This window comes from Scylla paramamosain, chromosome 10 (assembly GCF_035594125.1).
Source record: "Scylla paramamosain isolate STU-SP2022 chromosome 10, ASM3559412v1, whole genome shotgun sequence".
Lineage (NCBI taxonomy): Eukaryota > Metazoa > Arthropoda > Malacostraca > Decapoda > Portunidae > Scylla > Scylla paramamosain.
The window spans coordinates 7,580,001-7,598,366 of record NC_087160.1 but is presented as its reverse complement, the minus strand read 5'-3'; the positions used below and the strand labels follow the sequence as shown (position 1 = coordinate 7,598,366).

At 40.6% G+C, this 18,366-nt stretch overlaps 1 long non-coding RNA gene across 3 annotated transcripts in view; it reads right to left on the bottom strand.

Moving 5' to 3' along the window:
• Positions 1 to 1,464: 1,464 nt before the first annotated feature.
• The window catches only part of LOC135103980 (uncharacterized), a 45,787-nt gene continuing 28,885 nt past the window's right edge, over positions 1,465 to 18,366 (bottom strand). Inside the window, exon 3 of one of the 3 annotated variants that reach the window (XR_010270256.1) lies at positions 1,465 to 1,925. This is a non-coding gene — a long non-coding RNA (uncharacterized LOC135103980). The remainder of the gene's footprint in view (positions 1,926 to 18,366) is intronic. The other 2 variants (XR_010270259.1, XR_010270258.1) reach the window with 2 other exon arrangements.

Genomic DNA, 18,366 nt, shown 5'->3' with positions numbered 1-18,366 from the left:
TTCTTCTTTCCACTCGTGTTTTATATTCTTCCTTCTAATGTGTTTTATCTCTTCTTGGTGTTTCTTGGGTTACGACACATTCATTATAGATTAAACTTAAAATGAATTGAAGTATTTATTAACAGCTGCATCTTAAAGGCTGCCAATAGATTTCTTAAATAAAAATGTAATAAAATAAATAGCCAATTATATATTTTGATTAAATTCTTCACACAGAATTTTCCATTTCAAGTTTATCAGAAAATACAGTGGATGTCCTGTGGATCATTTAAAAAATCATGGACCACCAGTTGAGGACCGCTGAACTGAATATTAATAATTACATGGTTCCACGAGACAAACTGGACTCTTTTCATTAAGTGAAATTCATTCCTCGCTTATTATCCGTGAAATATAAGACTCACAGATATGCAGATGTTCTTTCCACTGAAAAGATAATTCCACTGAATTTTCTTGTACAATGGAGACAATGGTGTACTGATGATAGGATGAAGAAAAGAAGAAAGTAAGGTGGAAGAAGGAAAGGGGGAGGATGCCATGGAAAAGAGGTTTAGAGTTGATTCATCAAGAGGGACAAATTAATGAGAAGAGGATGGCATGTTGACGAAGGGGAGGAGGAGGAGGAGGAGGAGGAGGATTATTAAAAGGGAGGAAAACAAGGGAGGCGGGAGGGAGGAAGGAACGGAAGGGCTTGTACTATAGATTTGGGAGAGATGAGGGGTTTGTTTGTGCCTTCAGGCGTAGAGGGTAGGGGGAGGTGTGGAAGAGAGAGAGAGAGAGAGAGAGAGAGAGAGAGAGAGAGAGAGAGAGAGAGAGAGAGAGAGAGAGAGAGAGAGAGAGAGAGAGAGAGAGAGCATACCAGGCTTTTAAACTTTGCTCTTAAGTTACTTTGCGAGGCTGACGATTGAGATTAATGGCTTGAGGCGCCCTGCTGGTGTCCCGGATGAATGAGAGGGAGATACGTGTAGCAGCAGTAGCAGCAGTAGCAGCAGCAGCAGCAGCAGCGGCAGCAGCAGCAGCAGCAGCAGTAGCACCAGCAGTAGCAGTAGTAGTAGTAGTAGTAGTAGTAGTAGTTTTTATTTATTAATAAGGGGCCTCATCCTCTCGTTCTGATGGCGTTTGGTGCCCGGTGCTATGCACAGGTTGTCTCGAAAAAAATGTGCAACATATAACAAGTGGCGAAGGAGGAGGCTGATTTCTGATAACCCCCGTCGAGGATTTTCATGTGAGTCCTTAGAGTGCGTTTAGACCAAGCGAATCTATTCGATTTAATTCATAAGAAATTATTTGATTCTTCATTTTGAGTAAGTACCGTTCCAACTACCTGTGTCAAATTGTCAAAATCAACAGGCAGTAGTGTGTAGGCTGCCTTTGATGAGTATGAATGCTGAAATAGTGATATTGCTGTGGCGTAGGCGTTAAACAACAGCATGGGTGCATGAATTTAATTCTAGAAAACCTTAATGTGGGAGCTTTGGATATTTATTCCCAAATTTGGTAAATAATTGTAATCCAGTGATTTTTTTAATTTGTTTGAAATGAATACAAAAGAATTTAAAATGTTTGTCGAGTTGACTGCATCCCACTTTCGGTGCACAGATCACAAGAATCGTATGTAAGACGTCTCTCTGGTACTAAATTCATCAGGTCATCAGAAAACATGATGCTCACTCACTCTTTGGCGGAATGATGCTGGTCCCCTGGCATCCACACAGGGAGGAGGGATGAAGTGGTGGTCTTCCCATTCGTTATTCACCAGGGTGGTAGTGGATGAATTTAGTAGAATTGCTGAGCCCAATCAGGAAGTTATTAGAAAATCAAGACGAAGAGGAGAGCAGCTCACGGCGAACTGATCCTTCAAGGTAGAGTGTGTCTCCGAGATGACTTCTTCCACGAAAAAGAAACCTCATGGGGTGTTTCCGGAGCTTAGAGGGAGAGGAGACAAAACTATAGAATGTCACATCACTAAGCACCACACCAAAGAAAGACGCTACAGGAGACAGCAAGGCTTCCCCATAATCTACTGAAACCTATCGCTTTATTGGAGCTTCAGAGCACTTCCTCTCAAAAAACAAAAAATTATATATATATATATATATATATATATATATATATATATATATATATATATATATATATATATATATATATATATATATATATATATATATATATATATATATATATATATATGGCTCCTGCTCACCTTGTCCTATTCCATCATCCACAACCCAAGATCCAGTCTCCCCCCACCCTTTCCCTTTTTATTTCCTGTCATCTTCCCCGCCCTCCCCATCTTGACAGCATCCGGAAATTTGGTTACTTTTTCTTCGGAGGATTTTGCGTCCGAGGTGTCAATATAACTAACATCTATCGCGACGACGCCTTGCCGCCATCACCACACCACCTCGTCTTCCTCCTTCTCCTCCTCCTCCTCCTCCTCCTCTTCCTCCTTTGGTATCAAATAAATAAGACTCCCTCACCGATACGAGGAGCGACAACTTGCTGTTTTACAAGCGCAGAGAAGTAAAAAAAAAATAAATAATAATAATAATAAAATCTTTTCACTATTAGACAGCTATACACTAGAACCTCCTTTGATGAGAGAAACCGGAGAGGCAGGGATGTACGCAGGATCAGCCTCGAGTTTGCAAACACCTCACTGAAATGTGGAATTCATTTGGAAAGCTACTTTCTTTGTCTGCAGGAACATCGAGCGCGTCACCAGAGTCAGCCCGTCACACGCTCGTAATACCAGCCAGCCTCAACATCACACCCGTCATCCTGGGCAGTCCCGCCACACACACGTCACCCTGCTCAGCTCCGCCACACGCCTGTCATTCTGCTCAGCTCCGCCACGCTCCTGTCAACCTGCTCAGCTCCGCCACACAGCTGTCATCCTGCTCAGTTCTGCCACGCACCTGTCACCCTGCTCAGCTCTACCACACACCTGTCAAACTGCTCAACTCCGCCACACACCTGTCATCCTGCTCAGCTCTGCCACACGCCTGTCACCCTGCTCAGCTCTGCCACACGCCTGTCACCTTGCTCAGCTCCACCACACGCCTGTCGCACAGGCCAGTCCAGCCACACGTCCTCCCCTCCCGTCTGTCCTATACCACCATGCAGCTCAATACATGTATATGCATGGCCACACGTTCCATCAATACTAGTGATCTGCACTAACGTGACAAGAAGGCAGCTCGGGCCTGCCCCTTCGTACCTCACTTACACGCTACACTGCACTCGTTCGTCACCATTACCCTCGACACCCTGACGCATACACACCCAGACAACAATGCCAGTAGCAGCAGCTGTATCAGCAACAACAACAACAACAACAACAACAACAACAACAACAACAACAACAACAACAACAACGTTGAACAACAACAACAACAACAACAACAACAACAACAACAACAACAACAACAACAACAACAACAACAACAACAACAACAACAACAACAACAACAACAACAACAACGAGAGAGAGAGAGAGAGAGAGAGAGAGAGAGAGAGAGAGAGAGAGAGAGAGAGAGAGAGAGAGAGAGATAACGACAATAACAAGTTCAGCTCTCTCCCAACTTCCTCTCCCGTCGGTCCCTCCATTCCTTCAGCCGCAAACGACGCAAAAGGCAAGGTTCACAGCCGAGCAACAGTGGGTCAGCACATTCAGCAAGCGTCTCACACACGGAGAGACAATATTTTGACTGCAGGACGTGAAAACACCAATTCGAGTACCACACAAGAATAAAACTGCTGTCTTGCATTTTACGGCCTCTATCCATGATTTTTTTTTTTTTTTTTTTTTTTTATGGCTATTAACATTCTGCTTCGATGGACACGATGTCGTTCTTGTCTTTATGTACACTGTTGCATACACATTTGAAGAACACCTAAAACCCCAAAAACACAAAATCACCTCAGTAACACCAATAATAACGTCTGTCTTTAGCATTTCACAATATTTTTGAGCTATCAGCATCTTCCCGCAAATCTGGCATCTATAATACCCACAGCTCCTTTACCACCTCCTAGCATCCCAAACACATACCCATTCTTCAACACAACCGAGCTTCTCCTAACATTCATCACTCCATCCTGCACTTGCCAGCACCTGCCCTCCCTTGCTGGGTGTTATTCCACTGGGCCGCGGGACACAACACTGCCACACAGATCATATTGACGTGAAGCCTTCAAAGGGAGATAGTTGTTGACCACGAACACCACTGATGACATCCTCCACCTCATCACCACAACCACACGCCGCCTGTTGTTATGGATAGTGGTGGTGCTGGTGGTGGTGATGGTAGTGATGGCGGTGGTGGTGTTGGTGATGTGATGGTGGAGTGGTGGTGGTGGTGTTGGCATACTTCGCTATCCCACACACCACCTGCCCTTCTCTCAATATGTATACATATGTACATAAAACACAAGTCTCTCTCTCTCTCTCTCTCTCTCTCTCTCTCTCTCTCTCTCTCTCTCTCTCTCTCTCTCTCTCTCTCTCTCTCTCTCTCTCTCCTTATCAGCGTGTTTAAAAGGCTTATTTCTCTAAAATGGTTTCCAAAAATCATCATAATTAGCCATTTTCTTGTAGAAATTATAAGCAAAAGTGAATGTCTTCCTTTTTTCTGAAATTTGTCGAGAGAGAGAGAGAGAGAGAGAGAGAGAGAGAGAGAGAGAGAGAGAGAGAGAGAGAGAGAGAGAGACTTTCAATCAACACCTACATCATCACCAGTACAATGCATACTAAGGAACATTAACTCATAAGCAATTTCCATATATTATCTGAACTTCCCAACTATATTAACACACTACCTCATTCACCCATCTCCCTCATATTATTTCTAATTCAACATTCTCATTCCTTAAACTACTCATCCTTCATCATATCATCGGTCTTTACGATTGTATTGCAGAATGAAGGTCTCCCACAACCTTCTTCACTTATCTTTGTCGACTGCTTTATTTTTTTCACATGTTTAAGAGATTCACCAGTAAAAAAAAAAAAAAAAACAATAATAAATAAAAAAGAGGCTGAACAGCTTACCTATACCAGAAAATCAGACAAAAAAAAAAATCGGTTGAATTCCGGAAGTGTCTTGATACTTGAAACGAAAAAAAAAAAAACCACAAACAGGTAGGGGATTTCAGACTTTACCAATAAAATTAACGAAAGAGTGAAGGCACTGATTAACCGCCCAATGCCAACGCCATAAATTTACAGTGTCTCACAGACCCGCGCTAAGTGCCGACGCCGTGAATTTACAACGGCAACTTTAAAAAAGTCTAGACTCTTTATTTGCTAAATTGAACTTGACAGAAGACACACTGCGTGTACTCCAAACCTTACTCTAGCCTGTGCATGTGTAGGTAGCCACATGACAAGACGCGCTTTGTAAGCGCATTGACTCGCGATGTAATGAGTGTGATGTAGGTACTCTCTAGAGCGCTGCTTCAGAGAGTACCACACACTTCTTCACTTCTAAAGTGATTCAGTCCTGCTTATGAATCGTGTTATTACAATTACTTTTTAAGTCCCGCCATACACTCAATTGTGAATTGCAACAGCCTACTTATCGTTCAGTGAAGTGAATAATGTAATGCTAACCCCTCATTCCCTCACTTAGAAGTAGCCTACCAGTCGAATGTACATTGGCGTTGTGGTGATTTACCATTACCGAGGTGATATAACACCATTCATAAACACTGGTGGTAGCCACAAGTCGCTAGCACCACGAACATCACTGGCATTGCTATTCGTCACATTATACGCACCCACGACAGGCAACTTATAGTGTGGGTTTCAAAAATGTTTCACTTTGCTAAACCCCGTTTTACATATTTTCCCACTATCTTTAAGTTGTAAAGGATTTTTCAGCGCATAGAAAAAAAAAAAATAAATAAATAAATAAAAAATCGGCTGGCATCACAGGCGGATCCATGGTTAAACAAGGCGGTGTAGTTCACTCGAGGTCTATCCAGAACTCGGGATCAGCGCATGCGTGAAGAACAAGCCAGATGTACGGTTCGATGCCTGATTTGCGCCCTGTCATCACGGAGTGAGCATCTCCCTGCTGCTCTGAGGATGAATTCAGTAGATGGTATATTCGGCTCATGGTTTCTTGGGACGGTTTGAATGCTCAGATACATTGTTTTTGTGTCTAAAGCAATTGTTCTTACATTAGTTAGGTTACGTTAAGTTTAGTTAGGTTAGGTTAAGGCAGGTTAAGTCAGGCTGAGTTAGGTTAGGGTAGGTTGAGTTAGGTCAGGCTGAGTTAGGTTAGGTTTGGTTAGGTTTAGTTAGGTTAGGTTTCCCAAGAAACCATGAGCCGAATGTATCATCTACTAGTCAAAAGGTATGTTTAGTTTCTAAAAGCGAATTCGTCCTTATCGAGTGTGGTCCACTGGAAAAAAAAAAAAAAAATGCTTTATTGAGGCAACGAAGATCACATAAAATGTAAGAACAGTGTCATTAGACACGAACGTAATGTATCTGAGTATTCAAACCGTCCCAAGAAACCACGAGCCGAATATACCATCTACCGAATTCACCCTTAGAGCAGAAGAGAGATGCTCACTCTGTGAAGACAGGGCGCAAATCAGGCATCGAACCGTACATCTGGCTTGCTGTTCATGCATGCGCTGATCCCGAGTTCTGGATAGAGCTCGAGTAAACTACACCGGCCTGTTTCACCATGGATCCGCCTGTGATGCCAGATGATTTTTTATTATTTTTTTTTTATGCGCTGAAAAATCCTTTACAATAATCCTCACATACGCATAAGGTTTACAGAATTTTTCAGCTAAGAGAAATGTTAGATAATACTTAATTAACATCACCATTTTCATCAGAGTGCTAGGCTTCCTTCCGTTAGGCTAGTTTTCAGTTCATTAACATAATTGCTGAGCCTTTGAATGGGTAGATCATAATATATAAAAAAAAGGCATCATATTTTGCTGATAAATAAATAACCATTGTCTTGAAATTAGTAGGCTAGGACTATTTCCATAAAACCCGAAATATTTCAATCCAACAATGTATGTTTACAACATTAAAGAAGAGAGAAACAGGTGATTTATTATTTGCCTGGTTGGTATACGCAGAGTTTAGCGAATGTTAGACGGATATTCAAAGGAAAGAATTCAAATAAAAATTTAACCATGTTTGCAGTAGATGGGTAAGGCCTGTTTAAGGCACCAGTGATGCATTTCAATTTTCCATGCCTCTCTCTCTCTCTCTCTCTCTCTCTCTCTCTCTCTCTCTCTCTCTCCCTCTCTCTCTCAGGGAGGTCTGTGCGTTGCCGTGGCTGGGAGTAAATGAGCCATACGGCTGGCAGTAAAAAATAGGGCTGCGCGCGCACTTGGTCTTTTGAAACTAGTAGCTGGTGACTTACCTATATGACACCGGTACCGCGCGGGTAAAATCTTGTATTGGAGATATTTTTGGGTTAGATGCCATAAGTTATGAGAAAAGCTAGCAAGATGTTAATTTTTTTTTTTTCTGGTAAGCTTAAGGACAGATCGTGCATGATGTCAGCCACACATATAAAGTTTATGAGTTTCAAGGGACGCAAGTTTAAGGCACCTTGTGAAAGCCGCCTTTTTCTGGGACAGCACGAAAGCAAGCTAAATTAAGCAAAGGTTTGCGAATTTTTTTAATATGAAAAGGAGAGTGTGGAATGTATGCTCCAGTGTGAGAGACAAGCTCTTCTGTTAGCCACTCTACTCAAAGATATGGATCTCAGAGACAAATACAACTGTTAAACTGTTACAACAGTTATACAAAGTAAAATCAGAATAGTATCCTTTCGGGTCTTCCCACTAGGCACAGCCGTAAAGCTAGAAGTCAACTCTGATAGGACCAGAGATAGCGCTGGAGCAGTAAGACTACATACTAAAATGATGCTGTGACTGCAAGCTCCTAACAGTTTCATATACTAGGCTGAAGGGTGACAAGTCCGGAAAAGTCGAGAATGTTGGATGCATCTCCAAAGTTATCAGGAATTTGGGCAGGTCGTTGCGCTAATTGCTCTACGTCATGTATTGCAGTAAAGTTAAAGGTTTCTTCGGTACAAGAAGATGATAGCCAAAGCTAATGATAAAAACTGAGTGGAAACTGAAATCTCCAAGGATGGAGATTTCAGCAAGGAAAAATGAGTTACAATATGTACTCCACTTTGGAAGTCAGAATTGTATGTACACAACATTAGGAGTCGACTGAGAGATATACAATACGAAAAATTTGTTAAAAGAATGCCACTGAAGGCTCAACCAGATGATAAGAAATTCAGAGGATTCAAAAGCGTGGCCACGAAAACAAGTCGAATCGTTGGATGTATAAACGGAACAGCAAGCTTTAGTGCAGACACAAGAGCAGAAGGAAACAAAAAAATTGTTGTTAGTAACCTCAAAGATCTGTTTCAGTGAGGAATATAACGAGAAGCTTGGAGGAAATAAAGTTATGATCCAAAGATGAAAATTAGGACTTAGGCCGTGAAATCAATATAAAGCTGAAGGAGGTATCAAGACAGCTCGTACTAAAAGACAACCTGGCATGCAGTTATCTGTGATCAACTCTACATTACTCCAATCCTTTTTCTTACATCCAAACACTTCATTTTCGCACCACTCCATCCTTCATGCCCACTCTTAGTCCTCCTTACCACACAGCCATGGTAAAAAAAAAAAAATAAAAAATAAATATATAAATAAAATAACAAAATAAATAAATAAATAAATAAAAAAAATAACAAATAAGTAAATGATAAAATAAAACAAAATAAAATAAAATAAATGAATAAATAAAGAAATGAAATAAGTAAATAAAAAAAATAAATAAAAGGTAAATAAATAAATAAATAATACATGCAAAAAGGCGGGTGTTTGACGAGTACGATTTTGTTTGCCTTGGGTCTCCTCAGAGAGAGAGAGAGAGAGAGAGAGAGAGAGAGAGAGAGAGAGAGAGAGAGAGAGAGAGATGGTGGTACTGCATCGGGCCAGGTATTGATAAACAAATCCTAAACCCATTATTGGCTCACTGCTGGCTGAGGGAAAGGGAAGGAGTGCCAACGCATTTAATGTCATCACGGAGGCGTCAGATTGGTTGTTGGTGGTGGTGGTTTTAGTGGTTGGGATGGTGGCGTTGAAAAATTGGTGTTAAACATATTGTAGTGGTGGCAAAGGTGCTGGTGGTTTCGGTGATTTTATGTATAGTGTGGTGGTGGTGATTGTGATAGTGGTGACTGTGATGGTGTGGTGATTGCGATAAAATCTTGGAGAGTTGTGTTATGATGACAAGATGGACGTTTATCTATGAGCATGTATTATTATTTTGCATTTCTAAGCAGACAGAAACGTGCAAGGGAGTGACAAGATACATGGGTGGTCTGTTTTAGAGGATAGAGACAAAACACACAGATAGAGCCAAACATATAAACAGAAAAACGAACAAATCACCTTCCCTCTTTATTTTCTTTACATAAATTTTCTCATTTGTCTAAGAGAATATTAAAGCTGTGCCGTACTCAAATTCTGGGCATTGGCATAAAACAGGTAGCGTCATCCTTCCTGGGCCTTACCATATGGAGTAGGCTGGCCAGTTCCTTGCTCCGCCGCCTTTACATTCCCAGTCATAACGGGAATACTAGTAAAGCAAAATGCCTGATAAGGAATGCCTCCCTTCACCATACGGAAGACGCAATAAAACTCACTCATGTTCCTCATTCCCCTCAGCGTTTGCACACATACATAAACCATAAGAGAAGCTGCAGGAGCCCAGCACGCTTCCAGGTGGTAGTTTCTATTAAACGTGACATACATACCTACATACATCTATACTCCCCAGCCATAAATCTAGTATTCTTTTATTTTTTTTTATTTTTTCTTGCTACGAAGAACCTGAAAATTAGCCTATTCTAGTCATCTAGCACTCCATTTGAGAATCAATGTTTTCATGTCTCTCTTTTAAATCTCTCAAGCTTTCCAATACCGTCCTGATTATAAATATTAAGGATCTTCACCCTTATTATAACCGATATACTTTACCCCTTTATCAAATCCCATCATACAGTAGAATGCTGAAGACAGTGGAAAAAGAGTGTAGCACATTATTGCGCTATTGACTGCACCTGTCTGTAACAAAATAAGTAAAACTTGTTTAACATATCTAAAGCTCCTCTCCTTTCAAAAATAATGAACGATAACTATGCAGCTCTATGGCCATCTATTTAACAGCCGAGAAAGAAGAAATCCTCATACAAAAGGTTAATACTGATGATGAAAATAATTAACAGAGTACGGTTCCTGTCTGTTTATAGCTGTCTGTCTGTCTATCTGTCAGCATCTATGTATGTGCACATGTGTGCATGTACGTATGTATTGCTATAAAATTCTTTCTAAATGTGTGAATGTATGTCTGACTATATAGCCTCATTTACTCGGGGCAAGTAGAGAGGGAAAAGCAAGTGCGCAACTTACTTGTCGTGTGTAAACATATATTTGACGAAAAAATTCGGCAAGTCAAGTTAGAGGCAAGTTGGCAGGCAAGCTCCAAGGAAAGGCAAGTGAATAGCCAGTAGTTCTATTTCCATGCAACTTTTTTTTTTACCTCCGCCCACAGTGGCTGGCAACGTACTTTTTTTTTTTTTTTTTTTTTGGCCTGTGTGAACATGTACTTGCTCGCTTTCTTTTCCAGTTCAATCCCATGACAGGTATTGTTCAGGCCAGTGTTCTTCAACCTTTTCTAACTTCATGCACTCAGAATATGTTCTTTCAAGATTTTGCAATTCTTTTACATCCTGAATCTTATATTTCGTTTCCCTCACATTACAGAATAATAACTACATCGGAGAGGAATACTTGACTTCAAACCCCGACACTTGGGAAAAAAAATTAGTAACGACACAGGTTTAACGGAACAAAAATTGGGTGACATGGAAGTACTGCATCCACCTTAGTAATGAAACGCGTGACGCGTATGAAGGTTAGCAAAACCAATAAATTTTAACACACTTACTGTTTGCCATTTACCAAGCCCAGACTTCACTACTAATAACAGTAACAACAGATTGAATCATCATTGTACAGCACCCACATCCACATCGCGACCTTCATCAACAGATATACGAGTCCACACAAAAGCGTCATCACAGCACCGCCAACCACAGAGCCTCAGTAGCAGCAGCAACAGCAGCGGTGACAAACCACACCCTTGGAGGTGCCTATGCTCGCTACCACCACCCTCACCTCCCACACTTCACCAGGTGACTACAGGTGGTATCAGTGCTTTTTGCCATCCCACTCCACTACATGCCAGTAGTTATTCTCTCTCTCTCTCTCTCTCTCTCTCTCTCTCTCTCTCTCTCTCTCTCTTAAAAGAAGAGAAAAAGACAAAAGATTGGCAAAAAGGAACAAATTAAAAACTTTAACCATTGTGGAGCTAGAAATAAAAGCGCCTCGAGCAGCGGTATGGAAGAAAAATCGGCGAAAAAAAAAAAAAAAAACAAAAAAAATATATGAAAAAAAGTAACAAACGTAGTCGCAAGTGACACGGCTCCATAAAATAATGAATAACACACTGTCCACGCGTCCTTCGTTGGTAACGTTATAGCATTGTGAGGGTAACAATGTGACGGTACGACAGTGTGAAGGTAATACTACGATGCAATAACAATATCACAGTAACAGTACAACGGTAACAATGACGTTGTAACAATAGGACGGTAACGGTGTGACGCCATAACAGTAACGGTACGTATATCAGCGTGTGACACAATCAATGTAAGCCCATAACAATGTGACGGTACTTGTAGCGAGAGTAGTATGGCAGTAAGTCTGATGGCAACAATGTGAGGGTAACAATGTGGTGCCCATAGCTTTATTATACTTATCCTTTCGTTCTGGACTCAGTGAAGGAGTGAATAGAAGCAGTCCCTATCCGCAGCCTAATACTTCTCCATTCGCCCCGGACTCTGCTGGCTTTCAGTTCTTATTTCCGTTTTATTTATTTATTTTTTACACTCAAAGACTAAAAAACAATAATAATATGCTGGACACACTCCCGGCAACAAGTCTCATTGCGGACCTATATTCATTATCATTAAGTATGCATGCAATTATGAAAGCATCACGTTTCAATTTTCTGTCCAGAGAAAAGGCCAGTTTAATTTATGTGCAAAATCAACACACAGTAGCCTGTCCTTGGGCAATCAGCCTTGCCTCGCTGCTGCTACTTCATTTTTTCTATTCCTTTCACCAGGTACCCGCGCCAATCTTTCCCGGAAGAATGGAGGGAGAGGAGGCACGTGGAGTAGAGGAAAGAGGAGGAAAGTGACGGACGTGAGAAGTAGAGGGTAAAGGCAGAGTAAAAGACCGCCTACAGTAATAGTGAGTTAACTTGTGAGACTTGGACTGAAACATGGAAAAAAGTTGTGTGTGTATGTGTGTGTGTGTGTGTGTGTGTGTGTGTGTGTGACATCTCCAGACAGCCAAATAAATAAGAACTACAGTGAGCTCAAGTCCCAGGTCGACAAGCAGGCAGAAATACTAACGAAGCAGCAGCAGTTCCTCGAAACACTTGACAGGAAGGAGCGTGAAGCAAACATTGTTATTCTGGGCGTACCAGACGAAAACGAGGCGCTGGATGGTGCTGTGACCGAAGAAGAGAAGATCACCAAAATATGGTCAGAAGTGGGCGTGGCTGGTGTCATGGGAACTCACCGTAGACTAGGAGGTAGCGCGCGACCTGCTGCTACTGGTGCCCAGTCACCTAGACGCCGCCCCATACTGTTTACGCTGGCCAACAAACATCAACGTACTCTTATTTTGCAAAATGCTAAACATCTGAAAGATGCCGGTGACAACTACAACAAGATTTTTATCAAGAAGGATGTCCATCCGAGTGTGAGGGCGGAGTGGCGTAGACTGCGGGAAGTGGAGACAAGAGAGAAAGCACGACCTGAGAATGTTGGCTGTACCATCCGCCTGGACACACGCGAGCGCAAACTGTACCGGGATGCCGTTGTAATTGACAGCTGGAATCCTCAGTTTTTTTAAGGACACCACAACAAGTGAACAAAATAAAAATACTGTCATGGAATATTAATAAGGTATGTACTAAACTTGAAAAGCCTCATGTTCAGCAACTTCTCCTTGATTATGATGTGATTAGCATTAACGAAGTGAAGACTCCTCTACCTGTGTCGCTTCCGGGCTATGTCACGTTTAGAAGTAAGGTGGTTGGATCTGCTGACCGAGGAGGGACAGTGGTGTGTGTTAAAAATTGGTTGTCTCATTGTGTGTTTAATATTGATACGGGTATTGGAGACCAAGTGTGGCTTCAGTTCCGTAATGTACCGGGAGTATTGTTTGGGTTCTGTTATGTCCCTCCTTGTGACTCAAGGTATTTTTCATGTGAATCATTTTCATCAATCCAAGAAAAGTTGAATGCTCGACACATGCCGAACGGGTATGTTGTGATTGGTGATGTGAATGCTAGATTTGGTAAGAGTGTGAGAGAATTATTATTGCTAATGGGATTACCAAATTTACATGACTTTTCGTATCCAGAGATTCATGATGATGTTAACAGTCCTAATGATAATGCAGAGTTTGTCATCTATATGTATTGACAATTCGTTGCTAGTAGTTAATAATCTCAAGTGTCAAAACAAGCATTTCCCTGGCGATAAAACGTACCGGAGAGGTGACGCGTGGATCTCTGAAGTAGACACATGTGTTGCCTCGCCAACGCTGATTAGCCATATGAGTGACTTCTGTGTGATACAGCGAGACGATCTCCCCTCCGATCACGCCCCCATTACAGTTACAGTCACCAGTACGGGAGCGAATTTGGATGGCATCTTGGTCAGAGCTAGATCGCTGGGTGATAGTGCCTTTCTACATGGTAACGCTGCTAGGACTGGGCTGGTGAGGAAGTCTCTTAGATACAGCACAATTGATAAAGATGTGTTTGTGAATAACCTTGCACAAATGGAGTTAGTTAATGCAAATGCAGGAATAAATGAATTTGAGAGGAAACTTACAGAAACTCTATATTCATGTGTTCAAAATAGTATGCGTACGGCTGAGCAGAGAAGAGAGCAGGAAGATGTAAACCTGGGGAGGTGGGAGAGGTTGCTAGATGACACGGATGATGTGAGGGTATGGAAGGCCATAAACTGGAAAGGTAACTTTAGCATAGACAGTCCGGGTGAATACTCCAGCCCTAGTGACGAGGAATTCAAGGCTCATTTTCAATCAGTGCTGAACCCCCCTGGCGTGGCTGACACAGACGTGGTAGATGTGAACACGGAGGTCACTATTCCAGTTCTGGATGAGCTTATATCACCCGCTCAGATAAAGCAACAAGTCAGAAAAATGAAAGTAGATAAGGCGTGCGGACCAGACGGTCTTCCACCGGGCGTGTTCTCGCTCCTGCCAGCCCAGTGGATGGTCACTTTGGCCACTTTATTTAATAATGTTTTCCTCTCTCAGCATTACCCCCAGTCATGGGTAAGAGCTAAAGTTTTTACAATTTTCAAGAAAGGAGATAGAATGAATCCTCACAACTATCGAGGCATTAGTGTACTTAATTGTATTGCGAAATTATATGATATGGTGTTGTGTGATAGATTAATTTGTTGGTTTAAACCGTTTCGGGAACAGGCGGGAGCACAGAAACACCGAGGTTGTCTAGAACACATTGTCACTGAGACTTTTAACTGATACGGCAAAGAGGAAGAAAATTAAATTGTTTGTAGGCTTTGTTGATTTCTCAAAAGCGTATGACATGGTACCACGACAAAAGTTGTTCTCTGTATTAAAGAGGTTGGGTTGCGGTATGGTAATGTTAGCGGCGCTAGTATCCATGTACCGGGTAACCGAAAGTATTGTGGGTTCAGCAGTTGTCACGGCAACACTGGGTGTCAGGCAGGGTTCCTCTACCTCATGTTTCCTATTTATCATATTTGTGAACGAGTTGATTAAAGTAATGAAAGAAAAATGCAACCCTGAGAGATTTTTAGAATGGTTACATATATTGGTACTCATGGATGATACTGTGATACTGTCAACGGCTAGACACACTATGATTAAAAAGGTTGAGATTCTCCAACAGTTCTGTCAGGAATATGGCATGGTTGTAAATAACAGCAAGACTAAGTTTTTTGTAATTAACGGTGAGGACGGGGACGCGGAGCCGATCCGTGTGGAGGGACTAGTGATGGAACACTGTACTAGTTATGTTTACCTGGGGTCACCCTTTACTAGTGACGGCTCGGTGTCCTCGTCTGTTAGTGTCCATGCTAAAAATAAGTTGTGTCATGTCCTAAAATATGTGTCTTTTCTTACAAAGAACAACGATGTGCCTTTCATTGTCAAGCGGCGGGTATTTGATGCCGCATTGATGTCGTCGCTCATGTATGGATGCGAATCCTGGGTGTGTGCCGATATTAAGCCCGTTATTAAATTATACAACTGGTCACTAAAGCAACTATTAGGAGTGAGAAGGACGACATCAAATCAAGTATGCTATGCCGAGGCTGGCTACCCATCGCTTCCAGATTTTATCAGATATAAACAACATAAGTTTTTCCATGAAATGTTGTCTGAAAGATCCACTATGCCTGATGATCCACTGTCATTCGCAATTACAAGTACAACACAAGCAAACACTCGCACAGGCAAATTCATTAAAGAATTATTGGAAAATGAAGTTCCCAGCATGACTTCGTTAATTGAAAAGGTACACAGTGCTATAACTGCCTCAAACTCATCACGGTGCCTTGTATATAAAGAAATCAACCCGCATTTTACACTACATGATATCTATAAGACGAAACATGTAATCAATGAATTCCAGCGCATATCCTTCACACGCTTCCGTATATGTGGACACAGCTTGGCAGTGGAGACCGGTCGCTGGAACAGGAGGGGCCGTGGCCGCCTCCCTGTTGAGGAGCGTTTGTGTTCCTGCGGTCAAGTGCAGACTGAAAGACATGTAGTTGAAGCTTGTCCACTCACAGAAAATATTCGTCAGATGTATGATATCACCAGATTAGAAGATCTATTTAATGATAACATCTCCAATCATGAGGCATGTGCAGTAATCCATGAAATTTTAGAAATATTTAAGTAACTACGAGTATGAGTATATTATATTGTTGTATTTTACCTCATGTGTGATGTACTTTTAAGTGTGTTTGAAGTGTTTTATTTGTCTTAGTAGCTTTATGTATTATAGTTCATTTATGGTTGTTTTTAGTTTGATTTATCTAATGTACTTTGTGTGTATTTGATGTGTTTTATTGGTTTTTGTGTTTTATGTTGTATGGTTCCTCTACCTCATGTTTCCTATTTATCATATTTGTGAACGAGTTGATTAAAGTAATGAAAGAAAAATGCATGGTTCATGTATGTTTCTATTTTGTTTAATATATTTTATGTGTTTTACGTTTTCGGTATGTGTTCTACTTATTCTGTTCTATGTATTTTATACGTTTCATATGTGATGTATTTCGTCCGTTTTTTTTTTTCATATTCTAAATGTTTTATGTGTTGTGTAGTATGTTTTAGGTGTACCAGGTGCTTTATGGTGTGTCATGAGTGTCATAATTTTGTCATGAGTTATGGAATTATGTTATGGAATTCATGTGTACGAGTATAAGATAATTTGATCTGCTATAGGCGTTTTATGCTTTTGTTTGAATAATGGGCGTTTTGTGTGTTGCGTTTTAAGTCATTTATAGATTTTTAAAGAAAGTATTTTTATGGACCATATCCTCTGAGTCCTGTTGTAATTGTAATCACTTGTTGTGGTCAATAAATCTATCTATCTATCTATCTCTATCTATCTGTGTGTGGTCATATTAGTAGGTAAGCATTATTAATTATTATTATTATTATTATTATTATTATTATTATTATTATTATTATTATTATTATCATCATCATTATTATTATTATTATTACCAGAAGTATTAATAGTGATAGTAGTAGTAGTAGTAGTAGTAGTAGTAGTAGTAGTAGTACTAATGGTAGTATATACTCGTACTTAGTGAAATCATCATCAGCCACTGGCCAAGGACAACAAAAAAGAAAAAAAGAAAAAGAAAAAAAGGCCCACTTAAATGCCACTTTCCAAAGCAGTGCCAAAAAAAACAATAAAATAATAACGAATAAGTGCCTTGAAACCTCCATCTTGAGTTCAAGTCATAAGAAGGAGGAAATACAGAAGTTGTAGGCAGGGAGCTCAAGAGTTTACCAGAAAAGAGATGAATAATTGAGAGTACCAGTTAACTCTTGCATTACAGAGACCAGAATAGGGGGTGAGAAAAAATGGGAAACCAGCTGCACAATATATATATATATATATATATATATATATATATATATATATATATATATATATATATATATATATATATATATATATATATATATATATATATGTATATATATGTATATATATATATATATATATATATATATATATATATATATATATATATATATATATATATATATATATATATATATATATATATATATATATATATATATATATATATATATATATATATAATCAAACTTGTAGGCAAACCCAAAACCAAGTGTGACCGAGTGAATATTCATTACATGTGTTTTCATGCGTGCACAACAGTACTACACCCGCCATGCCCTCCAAGCACCGGCCCCTCCCCCCCTCCCAGCCCGCCCGCTTCATTACGTGTGTTTTCATGCCTGCACGACATTACTACACCCGCCATGCCCACCAAGCACACACACACACACACACACACACCTCGGGCCAAGAAGAGGCGTAGCGATGAATCTGTAGAGATCTCTAAGGTTACCTTTCACTTTTTCCATATCATCTTTTGAGATAGTGATAGTGATTGCAGTTGCTAATGCACGCATTTTTTTTTTTTGTTCATAAGCTATACACATAGAGCTATGCCGTACATACGTATATCAACTTGTGTTGAGATCGACGTGACTGTGATAGGAGTATCTTTGTAATTCGTGGAAGCTCCATTGAGGTTATGGAGGTAGTCAGTAATTGGTGCTGGCAGCGGGAAGCAGGTGAAGCAGGTTGGCCGGAAGGAAAGCGCCTTTTCATGCGGCAGGTCTCATGGTGTCCAAGGCGGAGCCTATAATGAACCAACAAGTTCACGTCTTGTCAATAAGGTTTCGGAAACTTTTCAGACCACCGGAGAGATATTTTCAATATTCTATTCATCGTTCATTCATTCCCCCTCCCCTCCCCGAATCACCTTGTCTGAGCGCTCACCTCATTATCTTGTTTTGACAAGAATAATGAATGTCTGAAAGAAAAAAAAAATGTATAAAGTCTCATTGCTG